This window comes from Stenella coeruleoalba, assembly GCF_951394435.1.
Source record: "Stenella coeruleoalba genome assembly, chromosome: 13".
In the NCBI taxonomy this organism is placed as follows: domain Eukaryota; kingdom Metazoa; phylum Chordata; class Mammalia; order Artiodactyla; family Delphinidae; genus Stenella; species Stenella coeruleoalba.
In genome coordinates, this window is record NC_137159.1 from 35,579,959 (window position 1) to 35,606,946 (window position 26,988).

The window sequence follows — 26,988 nt, forward strand, 5'->3', positions numbered from 1 at the left end:
TATAAATGGTAAAACTGATATTCAAACTTTTGTCTGCCTACTTTGAAAGCTGTGCCTCCTAACCAATCATATACCACATACCAGTTTATTAATTTGTGGTGGGAGACATACCTTTCTCTTGACCAAGAGGTTTAAGTCATCTTTTCAGAGGCTAATTTTCTAGTTTCAAACACTTGGGACATTGAATTAGTAATTAGAAAATTGATACATGAGTGTGAACTCTGAGCAGAGAAAATTGAGGATGTCTTCCGTGCAAAGAGTCTAGAGAATTCTGCCTGCTTTCCTAATACCAGTAGGGCTCTGACCAGACTGGGCATCGTTATTCACTCAGCAAATATATTTAGAACACCCGCTCTATGTCAGGTCCCATTCTAGGACCTGGATGTGGTCCCAGCCTTCATGAAGCTTACATTCTAGTTGGGAGAGACAAATGTTAAACAAGTGAACTTAAAAATACGATAAATTCAGATAACAAGAAGTGCTATAAGGAAAATAATAGAATATGACTTGGGATGGGGGACACCACTCTAAGAAGGTGACACTAACCTGAGCCTTTGTGTCCATTAGGATTAGATTCAGCTGTAAGCGACAGAAAACCTAGAACAAAGTGACTTTAAAATGGTGTTATTTCTCTGCCACATAAATGAAGTTTGTAGGTTAGCATTGTAGGGCTGAATGACACTCTACAGCAACAGGGATCTAGTCTCCTGCATCTTGTTTGCCCCCGCCTCCATTCTAATTCATGGTTGGTTGTGATCCAGTTACCATTTCCACATGCCAGCCAGTAGGAAGGAGGAAGGCAGGTTAGGGGTATGGAGATGGTCAAGAAAGGCAAGCATCTTCCTTTTAAGGACCCTTCCTGAGAGTCCCATATACTATTTCAAGTTCCATCCCACTGGCTTGAACTTGGCCAGCCATATCTAGCTGTTAGAGAGGCTGGAAAATGGAGTCTTTGTTCTAGATGGCCATGTGCCAAGCTAAAAACAGGAGGTTCTATTTCCAAGGAAGAGAAGAGAATGGACATTGGGGATGACTGGTGGTCTTTGCCTTATATGATGAGAAGAACCTAGCTATGTGAATATCTGGGGGAAGATCTTTACAGGGAAGGTAACTGCAAGTACAAAGATTCAAAGGGGAAAAAAAGAAAAGAAAGAAAGAAAAAATTTAAAATGAGGTTGTTGGACTTCCCTGGTGGCACAGTGGTTAAGTTTCAATTTGAGAATCATTTGAATTATCTACATAAAATGTATAAAATTTGGTTAAGTTCAGAATTTATCTATCTTTAACCTAAATAAGATACTCTGTTACCTCAATACTGTGATTAAAATCTGATGTTAATAATTTGCTATTGAAAAGAGAAGAAACACAATGCTGATGGGGGCAGTGATAAATTTAAATTTCTAATGAAAGATGAAAAAGGAGTATGTTCCATGGCCAAGTCCCCCAGCAGCAGCGTGTAGAACAGCATGAGCTTTTGTCACAAGCTGTCAGGGCCTTGAAGCTTAACAAATGAGTCTAAAATAAAGATATGTAAGTTTATGGAAATAAAAATAGAACTTAATAAGACAAAGCTCAAGCCCTGCCTCTTCCATTGGCCTGGAGGTCTAGGGTCAGCTTCTTCTACCTTCCCAGTATCACTTCTTATCTGTACTCTGGTCTTTATGAGTCCAGCTGAGATCTTTACCTACAACTGCCAGAGGAAGCCATGAGCCCTCTTCAAACTCTGACTCATCTCCTAGTCCTGGCTTTCAGAGAAGGCGTAGACAGAGAGAGGAGTGAGCGGGAATTAACTCTCTTTCTGCCACTGCTAAAGCAACATAGCAGTCTAGTTCAGTGGTTTCCAACCTTCCCAGCACGAGAACCCCCCAGAGTACACTTTGCTGTTTAATTTTGACTGTTGCTCTGCGCTGTTGCCAGACAGAGCACATCCTCTATTTGCTCACCGTGCACAGGTGACTGTCTGACACATGCTCCAGTAACTTGTGGCATACCCTGAAATAATCAGTATCACTGCCATGAAATAGCAGTATCACTGATATTTGGCAGAATATTGAAAATAGCCCACAGATGCCCATGATTACCTTCAGACTTGTTACCACCCCTTTCTTTTAAAGATGAGTAGATTGAGGTACAGAGAAGTTAAAAGATGGAATAATGGATATAGGTAAACCATGGAATAATGAATCTAGTGGAAAGCATCCTGAACCATGAATAAGAAGACCTGGCTTCTAATCTACATTTTAAGAAGATTTAACTTTGTGATCCTGACCAGACTTTTTAAGCTTTTCTCACTTTACACAATTCAGCTTGGGTTTTTTGCCCCCAATAGATGCATTACTCTGTGAATTTATAAAAAGTCTTATTATTATTAGTTATTTTACAAATCACAGTTATAACATTGAAATCCATGTTCTCTTTTATTTTTTCATTGGGTGAGCATTAAGACGATCAGATAGGCTCACCTCATATGCTTGTTCCTTATTCTCCTTCCTACGTTTCCTTTTTCTCCTTAATTATCAGAACAAGATTCACCACGTTCACCCCCCATGACCTGTATTAACATTTCTAGAAATACAATCAGTTCTTTATGTGTGTTCAGGTAAACATAGGTAATTGACACGTGACACTTGAATTGAAGTCACACTGTAAATGAGAAATGCAACGTGTTGTCACCTAGAAGAATGTTGGCATTGATGACCAGACATCAACAGTGGCAGAGAAACCTAAGTGTGTTAACGTGGACTAACTCATGTTGGAGAGCTGTCACTTAATTTTGGTGACATGGCACCTGCATTTATCACATAGTGCAGAGAGCTTGAGTTTCTTTTGAATATCCGGATGAGATTTCATCTTGGAATGTAAAGTTGCCACAGGGAAACAGACCTGTGCAAACCTGTTTGGGCATTGTGAAGGATAAATGATCACTCTTTACTCTTTGGTTAAGATTATGGGACAGGGATACTTGCCACGTTGATTTGTTCTGACAATTACACTGATGTAGAAAAAAGGCTTTGTTAAACATTATAGATATTTTCGTAAATTTCGAGGACCTCAAGGAAAAGAGTTTACTGGGGATTTGCTAGTGTCAACTTTGTACAACCTAAAAGCATAACCTATTACTCATTTAGGAAGCATGGAATGAAATCACTAAGCATGTTACAGCATGATACTATTCCTGAAAAATGAACACTAGTCCATTTATTGGAGGATAAGTGGAGTCAAAGGTCTAAATAAATTAAACACTAACAAAGTCTCATTCTTACTAGAATAGTAGCTTACTGCTATTTACTGAGCAACTCTTTTCTGCCACACACTATACTAAGCCCTTTCAATATATTATCTAATTTAATTCCTCACGTCAATCCTATGAGGTACTATTATCACTACTTTACAGTCAAGAGAAGTAAGACTAAGAGTTTAAAATCAACTACCTAAAGTCTCACACTTGGTAGGAACATCAGAATTCAAACCCAAGTCGCTCTGATTTGTTTCTGTTTTTGTTTTTGTTTGTGGTACGCGGGCCTCTCACTGCTGTGGCCTCTCCCGTTGCGGAGCACAGGCTCCAGACGTGCAGGCTCAGCGGCCATGGCTCACGGGCCCAGTCGCTCCGCGGCATGTGGGATCTTCCTGGACCTGGGCATGAACCCGTGTCCCCTGCATCGGCAGGCGGACTCTCAACCACTGCGCCAGCAGGGAAGCCCAAGTCTGTCTGATTTGAAGTCAGAGTTCTTTCCATGATAAAATGCTGCTTCTGTTTTTTATTCTGTGCTTTTTTGTTTTAGTTAATAATTAACTACATAAATAATACATGAATTCATTCTTCTCTTAAAATATAACACATTACAGATACACATTAAGTTTCTCTTTTTTTTTTTTTTTAAGTCTCTCTTAATACTCATCATTAACCCCAGTTCCTTCTCTCTTTCCCAGAAGTAATACTGCTTTAAGTTTTGGTGGATCCTTAGAGATTATTTATTTACTTATTTATTTATTTATTTACTGGCTGCATTGGGTCTTCATTGCTGCATGCAGGCTTTCTCTAGTTGTGGCGAGCGGGGGATACTCCTCGTTACGGGGTGCAGACTTCTCATTGCGGTGGCTTCTCTTGTTGCAAAACATGGGCTGTAGGCGCACGGGCTTCAGTAGTTGTGGCACGCGGGCTCAATAGTTGTGGCTTGCGGATCTAGAGCGCAGGCTCAGTAGTTGTGGTGCATGGACTTAGTTGCTCTGTGGCGTGTGGGATCTTCCCGGAACAGGGCTCGAACCTGTGTCCCCTGTGTTGGCAGGCAGATTCTTAACCACTGTGCCACCGGGGAAGTCTGAGATTATTTTTTAAATATCCATTAGATTCACAGGAAAAGATATTCAACATCATTAGCCATCATAGAAATGCATATTAAATCCACAATTAGATACCACTACATACCTATTAGAATATTAAATGACTAACATAAAATATAGTGATAATATCAAATGCTGTAAGGACGCAGAAACTGGATCTCTCATACACTGCTGGTCAGAATGTAAAATAATACACTCAGCCTGTAAATTTCTTATAAAACTAAACGTCACTTACCATACAACGCAGCAACTGCATGCTTAAGCATTTACCCCAGAGAAATGAAAACATACATTCACAAAGAAACCTGTATAGGAATGTTCATAGCAGTTTTATTTGCAACAGCCCCAAACTGGAAGCAACCCAAATGTCCTTTAATGAGTGAATGATTAAACAAAATGTGGTACATCCAGATTATGGAATATTACACAGTAATAAAAAGAAACTATTGGTACACACAACAACTTGAATGGATCTCAAGGGAATTATGCTGAGTTAAAAAAAAGCACTCTTAAACGGGTGATATACTGTTTAATTCCATTTATATAACATTCTAGAAATGACAAAATTTTGGAGATAGAGAACAGATCAGTAGTTGCCAGGTGTTGGGGATGGGTATGACTCTGAAGGTATAGTTTGAGAGATCTTTATGATGATGGAGCAGTTCTGTATCTGGATTGTGGCGGTGGTTACACAAATCTATATAGATGTGATAAAATTGCACAGAAGTACACTCATACAGAGACTTCCCTGGTGGTCCAGTGGTTAAGAATCCACCTTCCAATGCAAGGGACTCGGGTTCGATCCTTAGTTGGGGAATTAAGATACTACATGCTGCCGGGCAACTAAGCCTGCCCGCTGCAACTACTGAGCCCAAGTGCCACAACTAGAGAGAAGCCCGCATGGTGCATCGAAAGATCCCGCATGCTGCAACTAAGACCCGACACAGCCAAAAAAATAAATAAAATAAAATAAAAATTTAAAAAAATACTCTGGGGGAAACAATAAAGAAGGCTAGATTCAGCAAATGGGCAGAATCTTGATAATCATTGAATCTGGAAGATAAATACATAGGAGTTCATTGTACTTGTCTACTTTTTACTATTTTAAGCAATTTTATAATAAATTTTAAAGTGCTTTATTATAAAAGTAATAGAAAACATGGAAGGAGGAGGGTAAAGCTTAGAAAAGTAAGAGAAAAAAATAGAGCTCATAACCTACTATCTAGAGACAACCACTGTTAAAATTTAGGTGCATTTTCTTCTAGTATTTTTCTGTGTGAATTTTGATTAGGTTTTCATAATTAAGATGAAAATCTGTATGTAGATTTGTGTTCTGCTTTTTCCCTTTACATATATAATCATTTTTAATACCATCACGAATTTTCTTAAGCATAGTATTTAATGATGGCATAATAGTCCATTGAGTAGTTAGAGCTAAGCTGCATTTGCGACCTCTCCTCTGGGCTCACATGAAGATTTCTAATAAGGCATTTATTCTGTATCACATTTTTGTGGGGAGAGGTGCAGTTTCCTCCTGTATACCAAACCTAACACAGTGCTTAATACATACTAGATACTTTATTTACATAAATTAAATGAAAAAATTGATTTTTTTTTGATTATTCAATTAGCTGCACACAATGGCCCATGTTGCTTTATTTTACCAAGCAAAATATCACGAAAGACCATGTTGGTGTCCTTATTTGAACTGGCATTTTACTGAATTTCAGAATATTAACCCACTCAAAAATTTAAGTGACTTTGCTTAATAAACCTCTACTGGTTCTTATTGCCTACCACCCGATCTTAGAAGAACTTACCAAGCATTCATATAGTAGTCTATTCTACAATTGTGCTGGAGATCAACAAACTTGTCTGGCAGCAAACTGGTATTCCATGAATTCTTCACAAGAGTACCGCAAAATCTTAACTAATGTGAAAAATTAATACTTTCCATAACTGAGTATACACATGGTCATGGTGATGCCTGTCTGCTACGACCTGGAGCTGAGAAGGTGATGTGATAGAGCACAAATTGGCACCTCATTTGCTTTGAGGTAATTGCCTTATAATGTGACAAAAAACAGGCACCAAAGAAAGTTTGCTTGTAACCTAGAACATTAATAAATTAGCTGTGGGAGAATAAGATTGTCAGAAAAATCAAAGAATAATTCAAAGAATTAATTACTAGCATGCTTTTTTATTTGTATACTAGAAAGATAAACTGATTGATTCTATCTAATGAAAATGAGACAGGATTCATATAAGGAAAATAGGAAAGAGGTGAGAAAAATTACAACCTGAGAACAGTGAGCTTTGTTTTCCTTTTCTTAGCTGTGGAATATTCACTGATGGACCATTGTAACACAGAAGAGCAAACTTGACTCCATATTAAGTCTATTCCTTTAGCTCTAACGCGGGTGCTCTGTTGCCTGTGCTTAGTCATGCTGGCTCTGCACCTTTTGTAAAAGAATGTTGCCTATAGCCTGAAATATACATGATAGCACATTCTCAAGGCTCTGAACTTTAAAGGTGTAACACTTTTCCATTCATATGGAGATAAAAAGTTACAGAACAGAGAATAACATTTGTCTTGTTGAAGGTTTATAGGAATATCGTGACCAGACCTGCATAGACAGCTGCAAGAACATAGGATTCCAGCACCAAGAAGTTTGCAACAAACAGCCACACCCCCTCCCCTTTCAGTATAAAAGAAGCCTGAATTCTGACTTGGGTATGGTTCTTTGGGACACTACTCCACCATCTTCTTGGTCTGTTGGCTTTCTGAATAAAGTCACTATTTCTTGTCCCAACACCTCATCTCTCGATTTATTGGCCTGTTGTGTAGTAAGCTGTATGAGCTTGGTAACACTGTGTGATGTCTACCTGTATCCTTTATTAGCGCATTTTGTTCATCTTAGTTAGCCCAGGTCTACACATCAGCATTTCTCCAGGGTTCACAAGTCAGAAGAGTAAATGGTTCTACTCAAATAGGACACAGTACTGAAGAGTAACCAAGCTAAAATTTCATAAGAGAATTTTCTCTAACAAGTGATTGGCTTAATTAAACTAAGTTAAGCTGGCTTAATCAGAATATGAAATTAGTTGACTCATGTAACTGAAAAGTGTAGGGGTGGACTTCAAGCATAATGTGATCAGAAACTCAAATAATGACATCAGGACTCAATTTCTCTTTTCCCATCTCTTGATTACATTGCTATTGTGTTGGCTTTATCTCAGGCAAGCTTTTAGCTTGAGATGGTAAGATGGTGTCAACAGTTCTCCATCCTATATCATTCTGGGTTCAAAGTCAGTTGAAAAGAAGTCTTTTCCCGTGACTCATCGTGATTAGGCAAATTTGGTCAAATTACCTCCGCTGAACTAATCACTGTGACCAGGGAATGGAATTCCAACACTTGGCCAGTCCTGGTCACATGCTCAAGTCTTGATGGAGGGACGGTACCCATTTGCTGCACATGGACCAAGAACAGGAAGAATTCCTAACAGGACACCAGAGTGAGGTTACCAAAAGAAGGGGAAATGGATATGTGCCGAACAACCAAAAAGCCACAGGAGGCCTCCACAGGGCAGTAATTATATGTATCAGTTAGGACTTTTTCTGACACAGATGAAGTAAAATCACAAATTTTTCTATGGCGGGACAATCAAACTAAGACAGAAAGAAAAAAATAAATAACGTGCCCTCTTTGTGTTAGGTCTTTCCCAACGTAAAACGTGCATCTGCATTATACATTAACCAGACCACCTCAAAGCAGGAGCATGTAATCAACCTTTGAGAAAAATGGTATTTCTTCAGATACCAGCACTGTAATTTTTTTAAAAAATTAATTAATTAATTAATTTATGGCTGCGTTCGGTCTCTGTTGCTGCATGGGCTTTCTCTAGTTGTGGCGAGCGGGGTCTGCTCTTTGCTGCGGTGCATGGGCTTCTCATTGTGGTGGCTTCTCTTGTTGTGGAGCACAGGATCTAGGCGCACTGGCTTCAGTATTGGCTTTTAAAAAATAAGGAAAGGGGACTTTTCTGGTGGCCCAGTGGTTAAGAATCCGCCTGCCAATGCAGGGGACACGGGTTCAAGCCCTGGTCTGGGAAGATCCCACATGCTGCAGAGCAACTAAGCCCATGCACCACAACTACCGAGCCTGCACTCTAGAGCCCGCGAGCCAGAGCTACTGAGCCCACATGCCATAACTACTGAAGCCCGCGTGCCACAACTACTGAAGTCCGCGTGCCTAGAGCCCATGTTTTGCAACAGGAGAAGCCACCGTGATGAGAAGCCCGCACATTGCAACGAAGAGCAGCCCCTGCTCGCTGCAACTAGAGAAAGCCGCCACGCAGCAACAAAGACCCAACGCAGCGAAAAATAAAATAAATTTTAAAAAATAATAAGGAAGGAATTTATTGAGTTCTGTTCAAAAATTTACCCAGGATTTGTTTTAATCAGGTAGGGTAAGACACACCCACATGGAAATGATTGTCATGAAAGAAGAAGTTTATACTCACAGATCCCTAGAAACAGGAGGCCCAGCATGCCACACAGGGCCATGTGGGAAGGGACCAGGGTTGGTCAGGGGGCAGAGAAGATAGAGAGTGGAGAACGTGGCCCAGAGCCATTAAAAGGGTTTTGATAAGAAAGAATGGGTGAAACAGGGTTGGTAACTGAGTAAGTTTAGGATTGGATAGTTGATTTATTCCAGTAGGCTCTGGGCTATGGGATGGTCTCTAGCTGTCTGGTACCTGGCCCTGGGTTGATTTAGGGCAGGGGGAATATTGGCTTGGTGTGTGAGAGTTTGATAAAGGAAATAATTGGGGAGCTTGACTCTGGATTCTTTGGCTTGTATGTCAAAGGCACGCTCTGGGTGTGGGAGAGGGAACGAGCAGGGAGAGTCATTCGCTATCTATCTCTAAGAATTAGCTAGCCCTGGGAGGGGGAGTCTTTCCAGGATCAAGGCCTCAAATGCCAGAGCATCAAGAATATAGAGAATAAGAAGGTATAGTCAAACACAGCTCCCATAACTGAAAAGTTCAGATAAATAAATTTTCCAGCATAGCTAGATATGGCACATAAAATGTTATCTCTGGGCTTCCCTGGTGGCGCAGTGGTTGAGAGTCCGCCTGCCGATGCAGGGGACACGGGTTCGTGCCCCGGTCCGGGAAGATCCATGCCACGGAGCGGCTAGGCCCGTGAGCCATGGCCGCTGAGCCTGCGCGTCCGGAGCCTGTGCTCCGCAACGGGAGAGGCCACAACAGTGAGAGGCCCGCGTACCGCAAAAAAAAAAAAGAAAAAAAAAAAAGTGTTATCTCTGCATTGTGCTCGGGCTCCACCTGGTGGTTCCAGACAGTTACAGACTCCACTGCTGCCTTCTCCATCCCCCACTCCATGATGCCTAAAAGAAGGCAGCAGCTCTTTCCAACATCCTTTCTGCCTCAAATCCAGAAGGAAAGAAAGAGCTTCTTTCCTCCAAGAACCAAACAAAAATCCTGGTCCTCGTTCTAATTGGTCACGTTTGGACCAATCACTGTGGCCAAGGAGATGTGAAGTGTTTATTGACTGAGGGAGCCCCAGTGCTCCAACCACACTGATTGAGAACAGAGAAGAGGCGGCTCTCCAGGGATGTTCTGGTGTGCTATTTTCTCTGAAGAGTGGGGAATGGATGCTGGGAAACCAAAGCAACAGCTGTTCACTACGCAATGAATCTCAGACATGTTTATCCTCGGGTGGCCAGTACCTTGTAATTACTGCTGACTTGTTTAGTGAAACTTTGAGTCTTTCAATCCAGTCACATGTGCCATCAAGAACTGTAGTATTTAAAAATGTCTCATTGACACTCAGGAGTTGAGAACCACTGTCTTAGAGTTAGTTTAAGTTGCTATATTAGTTGACAAGAGTTGATCCTCCACCTAACCCTCACCATCCCCCATTTTTTTTTTTTTTTTTTTTGCGGTACGCGGGCCTCTCACTGTTGTGGCCTCTCTCGTTGCAGAGCACAGGCTCCAGACGCGCAGGCTCAGTGGCCATGGCTCACGGGCCCAGCCGCTCCGCGGCATGTGGAATCTTCCCGGACTGGGGCACGAACCCGTGTCCCCTGCATCGGCAGGCGGACTCTCGACCACTGCGCCACCAGGGAAGCCCAATCTCCCATCTTATAATACTGTCTACATATGTCTAGTCTTTTGGTATTTCATTTGTTCTTTAAGATTTTTCAAATCGCTGTTAGCAGTTCTGTGATCACGTCTGCAAATTCTTTTATTGCAATACAATGCAATTTCTCTTGACATTTGAATTCTGCTATCATCGGCTTTAATTTCATCTTTAAGATATTCATTCTACCAACATCCATCCACTCCTTACAAATAATGTAGCAGCTATAAGACCCCAGGGGGTGTATTGACAGATCCCCATCCCCAGCTTCTAGGGAGAGCTCTGATGGGTTTAATTCAGTGTAATTCCCTCTCCCTTGCAGCATCATTGGTCTAGGTAACCTAAATAGAAGCCCGTTGCATGGGATTGGCTGATCTCTAGAACTGGGTCAGAACTGGTCTGATGAAGGAAAAAAATTTTGTTCGAAGATTTAAAAAATCCTATTTATTTCTTATTTGGATAGTATTGTGTCTCTGCTTTCACTGAATTTATAGTGTAGTGTAGAAATGAGATATAGACAAGTAATTGCCCCTGATATGCCCTCTGGAGGATTCTCACCCTCCTCTGATTGAGCTGCCTGCCCTGCTCCCATATCAGTTTAGATGGTGGTCATGGAGAAAGCCTCCAATATCTACAGAACACTGTAATTCCTTCTCAATTCCAATACCAGTATATTTGAGCAATGCATTGATACTTCTGTCTTTAGGAGCTCATACAGCAGTGTGTGTGTGTGTGTGTGTGTGTGTGTGTGTGTGTGTGTGTGTGTATGTGTGTCTATATAGCTATATCTTTGTTAGTCATTTTGGGATTGTGGATCTAAGAAAGGTCATAATGATTTGTTTTCATTGGCAAAGTAGGAGATTTTTAACCTATAGATAGAAGTTTATTAAATAATGAATGTGTGCACAGATTTAGCTGCAAAAAGATGCTCTTTAAAGTGTTTTTAGAAACATTTTATAAATGTTTTATTAGAATGTTGCAATAAGCATCTTTAGTAGTTAAATCTTTGTATACATAAATATCTCCTTAGAATGTAAATGCCCAGAAGCAGAATTCTTTATATACAATCTTTAAGACCCCTATTCTGAACTACAAGCACCTTAGTTTTCTAACTCGTTTTCTTGCCTCTGATCTCTCCCTCCATTCTGTCTTTCACTGGTAAATGTATCTTTCTAAAATATTGTGCTCATTACTTTAGATCCTTACTGAAAACCCATCCTTTCCCCTTGCTGGGACCCAGTTCCTTACCCTGATATCTGAGGACTTTCACAATCTGACTCTGCCTCAGATTTCTAGGCTTTTCTGCTACCGCTCCCCTGTATAAATCTTCCATTATAACTGAAGTCATCTACTCCCTACCCACCATTACACTTTGCAACTTCCTATCTTTGCACATCTGTTTATGCTTTTCCCACCTCCTGCAAGAAAGGAGGTGGGAATTGTACAATAAAGGAAATGTTAGAATTAGGAACGAGTAATTCAGTTTATCACAACCCTCTATAAACCTTTCCCCCACCCACTTTTCCCCACTTGACCCAAATGGTTGAGTTGTCCTGCGTTTGGTGCTGAAAACATCAAAGTATATGTGTTGATCCTCCCTTCCTTCCTGTTCATCCCCGCACCCTCCCCAGAGCTGAGGGCTATTCCACCTGCTGCCTGGGGGTTCCACTTCTTTTCCATTCCACCATCAGAGTCTGGGCTCACCCTCCTCACCCAACCTGCCCTCTCACTTGTTCAGGTCCATCTCCACCTGATTCATCACTCCCCTGTTCTCCATCTATAGCCCTCTGGGTTCTGCAATTTTCTGGCCGTTTCTAATCTTCTGTGTTTCTGCTGCTTACCACTCTCTCTTTGGTCCCCTTTTCTTCTTTCATTATGTTTCCTGTCTCTCAGGTTGATGCTTCTTAGCTCCTGTGTGAAGAGACAGGCCTTCACGGTGCCGAGAGCATGCCTTTCTGTCGTTTTCAATAATTGTCTTCTCAGAGTCCATCAAGCAGAACATGCTTTTCCATCCTGCTAGGCTCTTTTCATCACGGCCTTCCTTCCTTTCCATTCCTTCCTTGTAGACGATGCAGCTGTTCCTGACACCTGAATGCCCTGGCCAAAGTCACAGAGACCTAAACCTCAGCAGTGGGGAGAATTGAGAAGATGACGTATAATAACTACAAAAGTTTTAAAGACCGAAAAAAACATTATTTGCTTCATAAGTTTTTTCAATCTCAGTTTTGATTTCTACAGCATATTATAAAAGAAAGCATACATAAATTCTTGAGTATTATTAGAGTCAGATGAACAGCTATAAATAAACTTAAAATAAAAAGGCTTACATAAAGCACAGCCAAATTGTTAACAACTCTGGAATTGTGACAATTACTAATGATAAAGAGAGAGTTTAGAAATAAAAAAAGACTTAATTTAGTTAGAGAATTTAGGTTTAACCAAAGGAGACAAATACATAATTCTCAGACAGTACAGACAAACGGGTTTTGAAAAATAATTTCCTTAACTTCATTTGACTGTCTGGGGTTCTTATTCCCAATAAGAAAACAAGTTAGAGATAAAACAAGTGAGAAAACTTAGACTTTTGTATACATGGTAGGTTATAGGATTAAATGATGGAGACCTATTATGTTCCTTTTAGCTAGAATCATTTTTCATATTATACCAATTTGTAACAATTTAAATTTATATATGTATATATAATAAAATAATTTTTATTTCATTTGTTTCTATGTCCTTTGTTCAGAGAGCTCTAGTTGAAGCGAAAAGAACTTTGAAATCAATATAGTATAAGACGTTCAAAGACATAAAAATGTGATTTCTTGAGAGAAAGAAAAAGGGTGGAGAGAAAATAAAGTAGAAAAATATCATTCTCAGTATTTGTAATATCCTCATTGTTCAAAGATCTTACAGGATTAAATAATAATTTGTCAAATCTTTGCACGTCTTTTAGGTAAGGTTACCTGAAAGAGCTATTTTCTTTGTTATTTTGAATTATCCTTTAATTAACATCCTTTTAGAAAACTGTAACTCATTTGCTTTTTCTTTAAACAGCTTTGTTGAGATATAATTTGCATACTATGAAATTTACCCACTTATAATGTACAATTCAAAAATAAATCAATAGGGGCTTCTCTGGTGGCGCAGTGGTTAAGAATGCGCCTGCCAACGAAGGGGACACGGGTTTGATCCGTGTATATTCACCAAGTTGTGCAACCACCATCACAACTAATTTTAGAATATTTTATTACCTCCAAAACAAACCCAATACCCCTTACGTATCATCCCCAATTCCCCCATTCCCCCCAGAACTAGGCAACCACTAATATACCTTCTATCTCTATAGATTTGCCTCTTTTGGATATTTCATATAAATAGAATCATACATTATATGGCCTTTGTGACTAGGTTCTTTCATTTTGCATGTTTTCAAGGTTCATCTATGTTGTGGTACATATCAGAACTTCTTTGCTTTTTATTGCTGAATAATTCTATTGTATGGGTATACCACATTTTGTTTATCCATTCATCATTTGATGGACATTTGAGTCATTTCAACTTTTTGACTATTATGAATAATGTTTCTATAAACCTTTAGGTACAGTTCTTTGTATATAAGTACAAGTTGTGCAAACATATATTTTTATTTCTCATTCCTTTTAGGTAAAACCTAGGAGTGGAATTTCTGGATCACAGAGCGACTTTATGTATAACATTTGAGGAACTTCTGGACTGTTATTTAAAGTAGCTACACCATTTTACACTCCCACCAGCGATGTGTGAGGGCTCCCATTTCTCCGCATCCTTGCCAATACTTGTTATTATTTGTCTTTTTGATTACAGCATATCTCATTGTGGTTTTCATTTACATTTATCTGATAGCTAATGATGTTGAGCATCATTTCATGTGTTTATCGGCCATTTATGTATTTTCTTTGGGGCACTGTCCATTCAGATCCTTTGCTCATTTTTAATTGGGTTACTTGTCTTTGTTAAGTTGTAATAGTTTTTTAAAATTAATTAATTTATTATTTATTTTTGGCTGTGTTGGGTCTTCGTTGCTGTGCATGGTCTTTCTCTAGTTGCCGCGAGCGGGGGCTACTTTTCGTTGTGGTGCGCAGGCTTCTCACTGCGGTGGCTTCTCTTGTTGCAGAGCACAGGCTCCAAGCGTGCAGGCTTCAGTAGTTGTGGCACACGGGCTCAGTAGTTGTGGCTTGCAGGCTCTAGAGCGCAGGCTCACTAGTTGTGGCACACGGGCTTAGTTGCTCCACAGCATATGGGATCTTCCCGGACCAGGGCTCAGACCTGTGTCTCCTGCATTGGCAGGCAGATTCTTAACCACTGCGCCACCAGGGAAGTCCCAAGTTTTAATAGTTTTTGATATATTCTAGATGTAAGTCTCTATCTTTTGTTGCTTGTGCTTTAGATGTCATACCTAAGAAATCATTGCCTAATACAAGGTCACAAAGAGTTAAGCCCATGTTTTCTTCTTAGAGTTTTATAGCTATAGCTCTTACACTTAAGTCTTTGATCAATTTTGTGTTAATTTCTGTATGTGGTTTGTGGCAGGGAATGAACTTCGTTCTTTTGTGTGTGTCCCAGCACCATTTGCCAAAAAGACTGTTCCTTCCCCATTGAATTGTCTTAGCATTCATGTTGAAAATCAACCGATCATCAGTGTGAGACTCTCAATTATAGTCCATTGATTGACATATCTATCTGTATGCCAGTACCACAATGTCTTGATTATTGTGGCTTTGCAGTAAATTTTGAAACTGGAAAGTGTGGGTCCTCCAACTTTGTTATTCTTTTTCAAGATTGTTTTGGCTATTCTGGGGTCCCTGAATTTTCATATGAATATTATACTAATTGATTTTTGGATGTTAAATCAATCTTGTATTCCTGGGATAAACCCCCCTCGGTCCTGGTGTATAATCCTTCCTATATATTGCTGAATTTAATTTGCTAATCTTTTGTTGAGAATTTTTGCATATATATTCATAAGAGATATTGGTCTGTAGTTTTCTTTCTTGTGATGTCTTTGGTTTTCATATCAAGGTAATATTGGCCTCACAGGATGAACTGGGAAGTGTTCCCTCCTCTTCTATCTTTCGGAAGAGTTTTTAAGAAGTTGTATTAAATCTTCTTTAAACGTTTGGTAGGATTCACCAGTGAAGCCAGCTGGGCCTGGGATTTTCTTTGTGGGTAGGTTTTTGGCTACTAATTTTTTTTTTTTTTTTTTCAGTACGCGGGCCTCTCACTGTTGTGGTCTCTCCCTTTGCGGAGCACAGGCTCCGGACGCGCAGGCCCAGCGGCCATGGCTCACAGGCCCAGCCGCTCCACGGCATGTGGGATCTTCCTGGACCAGGGAACGAACCCGCGCCCCCTGCATCAGCAGGCGGACTCTCAACCACTCCGCCACCAGGGAAGCCCTTGGCTACTAATTTAATCTCTTTATGTATCATGTCTATTGCCATTTTCTATTTCTTCTTGAATCAATTTCAGTCATTTGTGTCTTTCTCGGAATTTGTTCATTTCAGTTGTTACTTAATTTATTGGCATACGGGTCATAGTATTCCTTTGTAATCCTTTTTATTTATGTAAGATTGATAGTCCCGTCTTCCATTTTTAAATTTAGTAATTTATGTCTTCTTTCTTTTTTCTTGGCAATCTCACTAAATTTTGTCAATTTTGTTGATTTTTTAAAGAAAGAACCAACTTTTGGTTTTGTTGATTTTTTTCTATTCTCTATTTCATTAATTTCTACTTTAATCTTTATTATTTCCTTCTTCCTTTTTTGCTTTTGGTTTAGTTTGCTCTTCTTTTTCCAACATCTCAAGTTAGAGGCTTAGGTTATCAATTTGAGTGCTTTCTTCTTTTTATCTTGTTCTATTTTTTATTTTTTTCTATTTTTTGGCTGCACCGTGCAGCATGCGGGATCCCAGTTCCCTGAGCAGGGATCAAACCCGTGCCCCCTGCAGTGGAAGCATGGCATCTCAACCACTGGACCTCTAGGGAAGTCCTGAGACCTTTCTTCTTTTTAAATATGGAGCATTTGGAGTTACAAATTTCCCTCTAAGCACTGCTTGACTGAGTCACATACATTTTGGTATGTTGTATCTTCATTTTCATTCATTCCAAAGTATTTTCTAATTTCCTTTGTGATTTCTTCTTTGACCCTTTGGTTATTTAGAAATATATTGTTTAATTTCTGCATATTTGTGAATTTCCCAAATTTCTTTCTGTTGTTGATTTCTAATTTCATTCCCTGTGGCCAGAGAGTGTACTTCATATTATTTATATCCTTTTAAATTTATTGAGATTTGTTTTATTGCCTAGCATGTGGTCTATTTTGGAGAATTTTCTGTGTGAGCTTCAGAAGAATTATATTCTGCTACTTTTGGATGGAGTGTTCTATAAATGACTGTTAGATCTAGTTGGGCTTTAGTGTTTTTAAGTTTTTTATTTCCTTGTTGATCTTCTGCCCATTGTTCTTTCCATTATTGAAAGTAAGGTATTGAAGTGGCCAAGAATTATTGCTTTTTGTTTTTTGGGTTTTTTAAATAAATTTATTTATTTTATTTATTTTATTTTTGGCTGTGTTGGGTCTTCGTTGCTGCGCACGGGCTTTCTCTAGTTGTGGTAACCGGGGCTATTCTTCATTGCAGCATGTGGGCTTCTCATTGCAGTGGCTTCTCTTGTTGCAGAACACAAGCTCTAGGCACACGGGCTTCAGTAGTTGTGGCTCGTGGGCTCTAGAGTGCAGGCTCAGTAGTTGTGGCGCATGGGCTTAGTTGCTCTTTGGCATGTGGGATCTTCCTTGACCAGGGCTTGAACCCATGTCTCCTGCATTGGCAGACGGATTCTTAACCACTGCACCACCAGGGAAGTCCCCAACCATTATTGTTGAACTGACTACTTCTCCTTTCATTTCTGTGAGTTTTGCTTCATATATTTTGGGGTTTTGTCATTAGGTGCATATAGGTTTAAAATTGCCATATTTTCCTGATGGATTATCCCTTTTATCATTATAAAATATTCCTGTTTATCTCTAGTACAGCTTTTCTTTTGCCTCAAAGTCTATTTTGTCTGATATTAGCATAGCCACTCCAGCTTCTTGTTTGTATCTTTAAACCTAAAGTTTTATACAATATAGTTGGGTTTATAAAATAATCCAGTCTGACAATGTCTGCCTTTTGATTAAATCAAATCAAGTAATTTGATTAAATAATGACATTATTATTATTAGTGACACATTTGGATTTACATGTGACATTTCACTCTTTGTTTTCTATACATTCCTTGTCTTTTTGTTCCTGTAGTGCTCCTTTACTGCACTCTTTCTATTTTTCTTATTTTTTTTGGTGATGGTGGTGCTGTGTGGCTTGTGGGATCTTAGTTCCCTGACCAGGGATTAAAGCCAGGCCCTCAGCAGTGAGAGCACAAAGTCCTAACCACCAGGGAATGCCCATCCTTTACTGCTTTTGTTTGCATTGATTGAATATTTTCCACTGTAATATTTTAATTATTTAAAAAAAATTTTTAGTAATTTTCTTAATGATTGCTCCAAGGCTTACTATATACACCTTATCAGAATAAACTTCAGACTTATACTAACTCAAATTCAGTGAGATATAGAAATATCATTCATACATATCTCTAATCTCTTCACATTTTTGTAATATTATTGTTATACATATTGTCTATATGTAACTGAAAATGCATTATTATAACTACTGCCTTATACAATTTTATGTCTAGTAAGGAAGCTAAGTGAAGAAAGGAAAGTATATATATATACACACACATATACATAGAATTTGTTACATTAACCTTCCTTTTTTACCACTTCTGATCTCTTAACTTGTTCCTGTGGATCATAATTACCATCTGGTGTACTTTCCTTACTCACTCCATATAGCTCCCACCATCTCCTTCGTGTTGCTATTGTCAAAGATAATACCTTTCTACATATTATGGGCTGAACAATACAATTATATACATATTGTTTTATACAACTGCTTTAAAATAAGAGGAGGTGAATAACATTATGGTATTGGCACAAAAACAGAAACATAGATCAATGGAACAGAACAGAGAGCCCAGAAATAAACCCACACACTTATTGTCAATTAATCTATGACAAAGGAGGCAAGAATATACAATGGAGAAAAAAAGTCTCTTCAATAAGTGGTGCTGGTAAAATTGGACAGCTACATGTAAAAGAATGAAATGAGAACATTTTCTCACACCATGTACAAAAATAAACTCAAAACTGATTAAAGACCTAAATGTAAGACCGGGAACAGTAAAACTTGTAGAAGAAAACATAGGCAGAACACTCTTTGACATTAATTGTAGAAATATTTTTTTTGGATCTGTCTCCTAAAACAAAGGAAATAAAAGCAAAAATAAACAAATGAGAAATAATCAAACTTATAAGCTTTTGCACAGCAAAGGAAACCACCAACAACGAAAAGACAACCACTGAATGGGAGAAAATATTTGCTAATAATAAGGGGTTAATATCCAACATATCTAAACAGCTCATACAACTCAACATCAAAAAAAAAAAAACTCCAATAAAAAATGGGCAGAAGACCTGAATAAACATTTTTCCAAAGAAGACATAAACATGCACATGAAAAGATACTCAACATCGTTAATTATCAGAGAAATGCAAATTAAAACTACAATGAGGTATCACCTGAAACCCATCAGAATGGCTATCATCAAAAAGAACACAAATAACAAACGTTGGCCAGGATGTGGAGAAAAGGGAACCCTGGTACACTGTTGGTGGGAATGTAAATTGGTGCAGTCACTATGGAAAACAGTATGGAGGTTCCTAAAAAAACTAAAAATAGAACTACCATATGACCCAGCAATTCCACTCCTGGGTATATATCTGAAATAAACAAAAACACTAATTTGAAAAGATGTGTGAACCCTAATGTCCATAGCAGCATTATTTACAATTGCCAAGATATGGAAGCAATCTAAGAGTCCATCAACATATGAATAAAGATGTAGTATATATATATACAACAGTATACTACTCAGCCATAAAAAAGAATGAAGTTTTGCCATGTGCAACAATATGGGTAGACTTGGAGGGTATTATGCTAAGTGATATAAGTCTCACAAAGAAAGACAAATACTGTATGATATCACTTATATGTTGGTATCTGAAAAAAAAAAACTAACTAGTGAATATAGCAAAAAGGAAACAGACTCACAGATATAGAGAACAAACTAGTGGTTACCAGTGGGGAGAGGGAAGTGGGGAGGGGCAAGTTAGGGGTAGGGGATTAAGAGGTACAAACTATTATGTAGGATAAATTAAGGATATATTGTACAACAAGGATATATTGTACAACACAGGGAATATAATCAACATTTTATAATAACTATAAATGGTGTATAACCTTTAAAAATTGTGAATCACTATGCTATGCAGCTGTAACTTATAATATTATACAACTACATATTAATTTTTAAAAGTAAACAAAAAGTAATGTAACTTAAATATAAAATACTACATGAATTTGAAATTAAACAATTCAGCCAACTTAAAAAAAAGACAGGTGAAGAAAGATGCATTTATACTGTTTTAAAATAATTACATAATTAGATAACTACCTTTACCAGTACTTTTTTTTTTTTTTTTGCGGTACGCAGGCCTCTCACTGTTGTGGCCTCTCCCGTTGCGGAGCACAGGCTCCAGATGCACAGGCTCAGCGGCCATGGCTCACGGGCCCAGCCGCTCCATGGCATGTGGGATCTTCCCGGACTGGGGCACAAACCCATGTCCTCTGCATCGGCAGGCGAACTCTCAACCACTGCGCCACCAGGGAAGCCCACCAGTACTTTTTTAAAATATTGATTTCAAATTACTGTCTGGAGTTACTTGCTTTCAGCCTAAAGAACTTCCTTTAATATTTCTTGTAAGGTGAGTCTGCTAAGAAGGAATTCTCCTAGTTTTCATTTACCTGGGAATATTTTTATTTTGCCTTCATTTTTGAAAAATAGCTTTGCTGGATATGAGATTCTTGGTTGACACTTCCAGCACTTTGAATATGTCACTTTGAATATGTCATTCCAGTACCTTTTAGCCTTCATTCTTTCAGATAAGAAGTCAGTTTATAATTGTTTTGCTTCCTTTACTTATGATTAGTTGTTTTTCTTTCGTTGCCTTCAAGATTTTATCTTTGTCTTTGCTTTCCAACCTTTTTACTATGACGTGTCTACATGTGGATCTCTTTGAGTTTATCCTACTTGGAGTTTACTGAGTATCCTGAATGTGTAGATTACTGTTTTTCATCCAGTTGAAGAAGCTTTCAACCATTATTTCCTTGAATATTTTTTCTGGTCCTTTCTCTCTTTTTCTGCTACTCTCATTACACATATGTCAGTGTGGTTGTTGGTGTCTCACGTTTTTCTGTGGCTCTGTTCATTTTTCTTCATTTTTTCCCCTCTCTGTTCTTTGAATTATACAATCTCTATTGATCTTCCTTTAAGTTTGTTGATTCTTATGACAGTTGAAATAAAGTTAGTTCCTTTAGAGAGAGCTTTGGAACTCTTTGCTCTTATAGACCACCTCCCACTGGACAATATCTCTGATCCACTGCTCTGGAGCTGGAGTTGGTAATGAGTTTTAACTGCTTTACAAACATCTGGATAGGGGTGGTAGCCCCACGTATCTTTGTTTTGCCTCTTCTGGTGTGGAAACCTCCACCTTTCAAGTAAATTGAGGCAAGGGCAATTGGGGGCCCAGGATTCTCAGTCTGCTGTGCCTGTGGTAGAACCTCCATCATATGAGTAAGAGCTGGGTAGAGGAAGTGAGACTTCAACTTCTTGGCCACACTTACCAGGAATCTTGCCTATGCAACTCAAAGATGGAGTAGATGAGAGATGCTGGTGGCACCTCCTGATGATATACCATATCCGCTGACTAGGAACTAAGGAGAAAGGAAGCCCTATCTCTCTGGACAAATTGCTTGGATTGGAGCTTCCATCAAGCTGAGCTGGAGTAGGGGAGAGAGAGCAGGTTGTAGCTCAAGTGTCACGGACTCTTGTTGTTCATACTGAAATTTAGTAGATTTCCTTGAAAAAATATTTCTTCATTTGCTGTATGAACTTAGGACAATTTTCAGAGATGTTAAATGGGTGTTTTTATAGTTTTCACCAGTTATAGTTATTTTGCTGGGGAACAGATCCACGGAGCACCTCGTGCTGTCATTCTGGAGATAGAGCCCCTTAAATTTTAGTTTTTGAAAGAATCCTAGAATAATTAAAGTATCTGAAGCTTTTTTGGGGAAAATATTCTTATTTATAAATAAATAACTCCTTATTATATGCTCAGTTCTTCTGCAAATAATTCTATTGGCTAGATTAATAAGAATTATTTTTTTTAAAAAAACGTGTTCTTTTTAAAGTTATAGTTCACTGCATTCATATTTACAAACCCCATACACAAACATGTATTCCTCCTTTATTAGGTGGACTTAAACAGATACTTAAACATGAAGGCAGTGATGATTATAAAACACAATGAAACTCTAAGTTAAGGCTTTATATTTGTTTTAAAACCCATATTCATAGATAATTGTGTCCAAATCAAACCTTCATCTACAAGATTGAGCTCATCTGTGTTTATCTGGTACCAACAATTCCTTTTACTGGATTGTATGAAATATGAATTAGTAGTAACCACAATCATCTCACTTTAATGAACCATTGGTTCCTTTCTTAGGTTTTGGTCCTTAGTTTGATGATTTAGCCTTTAGTAGCATAAGCATGTGCAACAGAATGAACAGAGCATTTCTATGTAAACTTAGAAAACCTACAAACTGTATTAATTCTTATTCTCTTGAAAGTTGGCCAACAGTGAACAATTCAGGACACCCTAAATACAGAAAACACCCAAACCATATTTGACCACTCTCCCTTTTCAAAACATAGAACATGTTAAGGTAAAGGTGGCAGGATTTCTTGATGGATAGAATATGAAGTGTGAGAGAAGACAGAGGATGATCTGATCGATGGCTTTGGGCCTGAACAACTAGAAGAATGGAGTAGCCATTAAATGAAGTAGGCAATTCTGTACGGAGAACAAGTTTTTTGGGGGGCGTTTATCAGAGATATTTTAGTAATTAAAATATTCAGGGTATGTATTAATCAAAACTCCAGCTCTTACCTCATTTGAACCTCTTCCCTTCTCTCAGCTCTGGCTTGCTTTAGGCTGAGGGGGGTTTGGGAGCAACAGTGGGGGAGAGGGCATGGTCAGCTCTGAATCTCTTTTCCCACTGTGGTTCTCCTTTTCTCTCCCGGCCCTCACCAGGTTGTCTCTGCTCTTTTTCCAGGACAGGAAGGGACAGAAAAATCTCACTGACAGGTGCCTTATGAAGGTGCCCTCTGGGGCAGGCAGACCCCCAAGGCTAGATCTTCCTCTTATGGGCCCTTCCTTGAGTCCCTCAGAAATTCCCACGCTGGGCTCTTTGATGACAGTTCTTCTGACTCTGGCCATGTCCCTCCTCTAACTGCCATTCTTGACTGCTCCCTTTTGTCTTTCAGGCCACCTCTCTGTTGGGATCTCATGGCTGCTAAGGACAGGATCCAAGAGGGACCCAAGACCTGCATTTGGTCCATAAGAGTCATCCAGCTTTTGCCCTGCCCTCAGAGGGAATGTCACACATTAAATGCAGCCCTCTGTACTCTGCCACAACCGGCCACCTTGGCCTGGAGAAGTTTTTCAGAACTAGGTTTGGCACTCACCTCTGTACCACACCAACTGCAAGAAACACGGGTCAAACTCCAAGGGGTTCTCTTGAAGTCTCTTCTTTATACATTAGAATAAAAAAAAAACACCTAACAACACCAAGTGTTAGCAAAAATGTGAAACAACTGGGATTATCATATACTGCTGGTGGGAGTGCCTCTTTGGAAAACCTTTGATAGTATCCACTTAAAGTGACCTGGCAATTCCATATCTAGTTATACATCTATCATACATACATACAATCAACAGAAGACATATATAAAGGGATGGTCATAGCAGTGTAAAATTCATAAACTGAAAACAACCTAAAAGGCCATCAGCAAGAGAATGGATAAATAATAATGGTATATTTTTAAAATGGAATTTTTAAAAAAGGAATGAACTACGGCTACATGCAACATGGGTAAATTTCACAGGCATCCGTTAAGTCGAAGAAGCAAAAGTACAAAAGGGTACATACAGTTTGATTCTATTTATATGATGTCCAAGAACAGACAAAGCTAATCTATGCTGTTAAAAGTCAGGATAGTGGCTAGAAGTTAGGATAGTGGAGTAAGTAGTGACTGGGGGTGGGCAAGAGGGAGGTTTCTGGGCTGCTGGAATAGTCTATATTTTAATTATATTTGTAATGTAATAGGTTTATATATTTCTAAAATTTCATCTTGCTTTACAGTTAAGATTTGTGTACTTTATAACTTGTATGTTTCACTTTATTAAGTTAAAAACAAAATTTAGAGAGAAACTCGTGTCCTCCAACTATTCATGCATTGCATTTTCATTATTTGATAACATGAGCCCAGGATTATTTATAAAGGGTGCTTCAGTTGTGAGGACATTCTGAGCCCAAAATCCCTGGCAGAGACATTTTGAAAAGTGAAAAGGTCATGTCTAAGTAGAAGCAGCCCTCTTCCTTTGCTGCCGGCGGCTACAGTTTTCACTGACCTTCTGGTTCGACTCAGCCAGCAGCTGGGCTTCAGGGCTTCTACCAGAATTGACCAGCAGGGGTCAGCCCTATACAAACCCCTCAAGCTTGAGCCTTCTGGGAGCTGAAACTTTTCTTCCCAGGTCAGTCAAGTCATCCTGGCCTTTTAGTTTTCTCACTTCACATCTTCAGCCACATTTTCCTCTACTCTGTCACCACTGCCCACTCCCATGATCATAACATGGACCAGAAATTTCCTTGCATTCCTCACTCATTCAAACACGCTGTCCTATCCCTCCGCTTTCTCCAGTAACTCCAGCAACATTCTTTTCACCTTTTACCAAGCCCTCCAGGTCAGTGACCAGCTGTCTTCTCTCCATCCTGCTGTCCCACCCTCTATTCGACCCCTCATCCAGCCCTGACATCATGGGTCATCAGTGTAGTCACTTTTGCAAACACCTTCAACTCTTTGACCATGCCAGGCCCCCGCTTTTAACCCACTAATGATTTCCCATTGCACTTGGGATAAAATACAAAACCCACTACAGGGCCCTCATGCCCTAGCCCTAGGCTGGTACCTCTCCCACCTGCCTCATATACCACACCCCCTCAACCATACTTGCTTTTTTTTTTTCAAATTAAAAAATATATATATATATTGGAGCATAGTTGATTAACAGTGTTGTGTTAGTTTCAGGTATACAGCAAAGTGATTCAGTAATACATATACGTGTATCTATTCCTTTTCAAATTCTTTTCCCATTTAGTCAACCATACTTTCAATTCTTCTCTCCACCAGTATGAAAGACATATCCTTCAAGTCCATTCTTTTGTTCTCTTTCCTGACAAGGTATTTATTTCTTTTAAAACACAATTTAAAAATTACACCCATATTTGTGTACTTGCTTATTTAATGTTTGTCTCTGACTTGAGACTGGGCACTCAACAAAGGTAGTGATCATATCTTGTTCACACACCTTTTACAGAAGTAGTGCAAAGCATTTCTTGGGTCCACGGTAGATGCTCAATCTGTTGAATTAGAATATCAATCCAGACCTTGACCCTACAAAGACAGGGACAGATGGGGGCCCTCTGTTGCTTTAGAAAAAACCCAGCACTTTATTATTTGTATAATATTTGTCCTTTAAAGCACTCACAGTAATTACTGTAATAATTGCATGATAGGTTACGTAAGATAGACATGTTGTGATTCTCATTTGATAGATGAACAAAATGAGGTACAAAGAGAATCGACTAAAATGTCAGAGTAAGTACTAAAACCAAAATCTCTCACCTACCCATCTGCACGTCTTAACTAGGATACGTAAATGTTCTGATTCTTGACCAAACCTGCAGTAGAGAAGATAGCATAATAGTTAAATGCTCAGGCTCTCAGGACAGACTGTTAAGTTTCCAAACCCAGATCCAATACTGAACTTGCTGTGTGACCGTGGGCAAGTTACTTAACTTCACTGAGCTTCAGTTTCTCCATTTCTAAAGTGGAAATAACCATACCTATATGAGGAGGTTGGAGTGAGGTTTTGATATATATGTATAAGATACACACACATAGAGCTGGACATGGTACATGGGAAGCACTTCATCAAAGTTAGTCTTTTGAGAATAATGATTATGTTTCATACTCCTCGGTAACTCTAACAAGAAGTACAGAGCCTTTCAAAGTGATGTTTAATACAAATGTTTGACCTGTCCTTCTGGCAACAATGGGATTTCTGTTTTCTTGAATTCACCCTTATCTGTGAATACTGTTGCCTTTGAGGAGTGAAAAAAGTGTTGTATGTACCCTTGGTGTGACCACTCCCATGTGTATACCCTTTAAAACCGATAATTAGGAGCAGACTTCTAGACGCCTGTTTTCTCTTAGTTCACTCATTTTAAAGTCCATTTTCCCGTCCTTCTTTGAAAGAGTGTAATTGATATAACTTACATCCTCAAACCCCCTTTATTCTGGAATGGGTCATATACTATAACCATGGCAGTTACTGTGAATTGACCTAATAATGCATTGAGCAAATGGGGTAATCTCCACCCACGTAGGACAGGATAGAAAATTATAGAGTAGGATGCAAAGTAGGTAGTTTTCATGATGGTATTCTAAAGAAGTTTATTAGAATGGAAAAGTCACATGCCATTTGAAAAACTGCTTTATGCAGGATAAAGTGATAATTTAAAATAAACCTACAGACAGAAGTAAAGTTCATGACATTTAATTTAATTTGGTTGGTCCTTTTAAAAATATGTAATGCTGTAATATTTTTGTCTCCTGCAGTTTCTAATATAAATGTATAGGAATAATGGCCCACAATGGAACTTGTGAAACATACCAGTGCAAAGTTAAATGGAGATGTCCCTGTAAAACTAACACAAATGACTAATGGGTTGCAATCTGTTAGAACTCTAACATGTTCTGTTTAACTATGTATGATGACGCCTCTTCCTCTCTATCTCTGTCATCATTCATTAACGTTTTTACATAGCTAACTGGGGTTATGAATCTGCAGTAAAAATTTGTTAAAAATACAGTAAAAGCATTCTTACCCACTGTTTCTTTTACAGAATTCAGTAAACTATGAACAGCATAGAACAGAATGATCTCCATCTTAATGTTCAAGGATCCAAGGTAACAAGGTCCAGCCTTCCAGTTTTAGTTGAAAAACTACAAATTAATTAGCTTCAACAGGTTCTCTTGTATTACAGTCCATTTTTTAGAAATAATGAATTGGTTCTCCAGCATTCTCCAAAAATGATCAGTGAGTTTTTTTG